The sequence below is a fragment of the Haemaphysalis longicornis genome, unplaced genomic scaffold (genome assembly GCF_048455015.1).
Source record: "Haemaphysalis longicornis isolate Haplotype H1 unplaced genomic scaffold, Haemaphysalis longicornis Haplotype H1 scaffold_7, whole genome shotgun sequence".
NCBI classification, from domain to species: Eukaryota; Metazoa; Arthropoda; class Arachnida; order Ixodida; family Ixodidae; genus Haemaphysalis; species Haemaphysalis longicornis.
In genome coordinates, this window is record NW_027526422.1 from 172,346,360 (window position 1) to 172,350,271 (window position 3,912).

Genomic DNA, 3,912 nt, shown 5'->3' on the forward strand with positions numbered 1-3,912 from the left:
CATATTAACATCCGCCCCAGACACATCGCAGAACTGCTTAGTCACTGCAAGGGCTTCCTGGACACTCCTTTTGTCAGCACAAAAATACGCTATATCATCTGCATAAGCAAGCACCTTAACTTCGCACGATTTTAAGCAAAAACTTTTTACTCTTTGACTCTGCTGAATGCTGAGACAAAGAGGCTCGAGGTACAATGCAAACAGCAATGGTGACAGGGGGCAACCTTGTCTGACAGACGACTTGATCGCAATCGGCTCAGACAGAATACCATTGACGATAAGCTGTGTACTGCACCGATCATAGCACAGCTTGATGCCCTTATATAACACATCACCTAAGTTGACTGCTGCCATAAGTGCGAATAAGAAATCATGAGAAACCCGATCAAAAGCTTTTGCAAGGTCAATTTGTATTAGGGCCATCTGATCTACCGAATCGGACACGCACTCCAAGACAGAACGAGCGATATGAATATTTGTGTGAATACTCCTACCCCGAATACCGCAAGTTTGGTGGGATCCCACTAAACTAGTGATTACAAATTGAAGGCGCCTAGATAAAATTTTTGCAAAAATTTTGTAGTCAACGTTGCAGAGGGCGATTGGTCGGTAACCCTCTACATACCTTAGTTTTTCTGCATCCGCAGTTTTGGGGATTAGCACCGTGTGTCCTAAATAAAAGGTTGGCGGCAAGATATTATGATCATAGGCAGCCGTAAATACGTCCAAGAGAACTGGAGCAAGGATACTAGAAAACTTTTGATAGAACTCCCCACCAAGGCCATCTGGCCCTGGGGTCTTGTTAGTCTTAAGCGCGGAGATAGCATCCTTAACTTCCTCCAGTGTAATAGGCCCTGACACCATCATGCACTCGTCCTCTGTAAGCCTGGGAAGTAAGTCAATGAGGGAATGGAACTTTAATTGCTGAGTATTAATTCTAGACCCCCCAAATAACGTGCTGTAATGTGTGTGGAAAGCACTGACTATTTCTTTAGCTTCAGTATACCTAACACCGTTATAGTAAATTTCAATTATCTCCTTTGCAAGTGCGGATTGGCGCTCATCACTAAGACACCGGCGAGAAGGATAACTATCAAAGAATCTTTCAGTTCTGGATCGAATTAAGGCACCATGATACTTTTCAGTTACATATTTTTGCAATTGTTCTTTAACAATCCCAATTTCTTCCAAAGTTGATCCCGCATTGACTGCTTCCAGTTCGTGAAGCGCCACCAATGTACGGGAAAGTTCACGTACATAAAAGCGTTTTAAAAACGAAAGCCGAGCTGACTCCTCTATTGCGTCATTCCTAATTTCCTGTTTAAAGAGATCCCATTTTTGATAAAGAGATAGTTCGGGAGTGTTTAGAATATGGTGTAAGCAATCAGATACCCTTTTGCAAAAAATTTCGTCAGCCAGTAGAGAGGTATTAAGTTTCCACAGATCCCATTGAGTCGGCTTGTTACGTGGTCTTGACCTACCGAAGTAGATTGAGACCATACAGTGGTCAGTAAAAAATATTGGACGTACATTATAGTCCGAAACACCAGAAACTTCCTCTGCTGATATATATCCTGTCAAGGCGAGCATTTGAACTGCACTGAAAATGAGTAAAGTGCACTGCACTTCCTTTCATCTGACCGACATCAACAAGACCATGCTCGTGCACTAAATCGGCCAGTGTGGCTGCACTGCGGTCATAGCGCGCAGCTGGCCTTGAACGATCATGCTCACTGCAGACACAGTTGAAATCGCCCATAAAGAGAAGCTTTCGTTGTGTTCGGAGGAACTGCCCCAGCGACAAGAAAAAGGTATCACGGTCTCGACAATTAACTGGTGCATAGGGGCAAATGATACGCCATTCAACACCCCCAAGAACAAGGTGACAGCAAATCAAACGCCCTGAAGTATCTACAGTGCAGGAGAGACAAGAAAACCCTACTTGCTTGCTGATGAAGAGGAAACATCTGCCAGACAAGCCTGAGGAATGAGTGACGCATGCATTATAATGTTCTAAAAAGGGCTCTAATGCGGCCGCTGTGTCCTCATCACCGCAAAGCTTTGTCTCCTGAATAGCGGCGATGCTTACGTCCATCCGTTTTAGGAGACGTAAGAGCTGATACTGTCTTCTCCTGTTCCTGAGTCCTCGCACATTAAGTGTGGCAGCGTGCAATGCCGTGACACTTGCCATCCCGTTGGAGCAGCTTACGTAATTCTTCCTCCAGCTGAACCACCCTTGCGGCTGGCCTTGGACAATTGAGGCTAAACTTGCTTCTTGGAGCCGGCCAGCGGCACGCCTCCACTAACCCCGGTGGCCGTGTCGGCATGGTCCAAAACAGTGGATGCCTGCTTTTTGCCGGCACTGGATGCTTTGTTTTCGCTGTCAGCTGGAGCTGGTCTTTTTATCGGTCCACTGCTAGCACCCGAAACGTCCTCAGGCAGTACCGAGGCATCCGCCCACGATGGGTATGAAACATCGCCATCGTGGATATCCCCAGAAGACATGTCGCTGCGATCGCTATCGCTTGCCGGAAGGGGCACTACAGTGTGGTCGTCACCCACCGCGTCATTTGGAGGCAGTAGATGCGTGTCCATTTGCTCTTCCGGCTGTTGGTCGCATGACGTTGCCTTAGACTGGCTGTGATGGGAGCCCCCATCCTGCTCACGATCTGGGGACACTGGAGGTGGACACATATCCTTGTTTTCTCCTGCTGAAGGAGCCGTGGGCACAGCCGTCATGTTTTCCGACAGCATCGACTGGCTAATCTCCCCTGTCGCATCAACGACCTCCGTGACGTCCATTACATGGGCGGAGAGGTCCTCATCCGTCGATGGTTCCTGACCTTGGCGGAGCTTGTCAGCGTACGTCATGACGCATCTCTCAGCGGTGTGACCATATCGCCTACACTCGCTGCACCGGGGTGTTCGGCATTGTCTCCGCACATGTCCAATCCTGCTGCAACGCAGACAAAGAGGTGGCCGACCAGGAATCAGAACAAGGCACTGGCTTCCATAAATGTCCATCATATGCGGCACCTCTGCGACAGAGACGCCGTCCTTAAGTATAAGGGACACTTCCCGAGCTCTAGTTTCCATGTGGTCCATACCTGGACACCGCCACATTTCGCGGACGACGGATTAGGTAGTCCCAAATGGCTCAAGAGCTTCTGTAATCCGACGGTTCTCCATGTGACGTGGCACCCAAAGTAACTTCATTTTGATGTTCCTTGTGTCCGGGTCAAACACCATACACTTGAGTCCCTTGACGGTGATGTGCTCAAGCTGAACTAACTTGTGCTTCACGGCGCTCGAGGCGCAAGTAAGCATCCACACGTGACTCATTTGGTATTGACCAATGCACACTACGTCACGAAGGTTTATCACGCGAGCCAGGGCATCCCTAAAGTCAGGAGCACGGTATGGACGGCCTTTCAAGTCCGCATGCAGGAAAACGGTGTTCAGGACAACATTACCGCGCGAAGACTGGGAAGACAGGTGTTGTACTCACCAAGCATATCTACGGGTTTACCCCCTGCGTTCTCGGTGAATGCCACGTGGAAGCGTCACGCGACCACTCACGCCCGTCTAGCGGCCCTGTGCGCACCTTGCTCATGTGCTAAGAGTTACAAAAATAAAAGGAAGCTCACACCAATGCATGACATCTCACTTGTAGTACGGCAATGTGCTAAAGCCTGTGGCCTCCAGTGTTCACGTAAACAATCACAGCTCCTTGTCGTCCGCCCTCACGCCAAACCAACGAATACATTCAAATACTCCTTGGTGGCCAGGCCATCACTCCAAGCCCCAGCATCAAGATCCTGTGCCTACATCTCGAGGCTAACACCAAGAGTGACGTCTACTTGCAGCACCTCAAAAACAGCATTAACCAAATCATACACATGATCACTCCAG

General features: G+C 48.8%; 1 pseudogene; it reads right to left on the reverse strand.

Annotated features, from left to right (window-relative positions):
• Nucleotides 1-2,262: 2,262 nt before the first annotated feature.
• On the reverse strand, nt 2,263-3,342 carry LOC144146664 (uncharacterized; annotated as a pseudogene).
• Between the last annotated feature and the right edge of the window lie 570 nt (nt 3,343-3,912).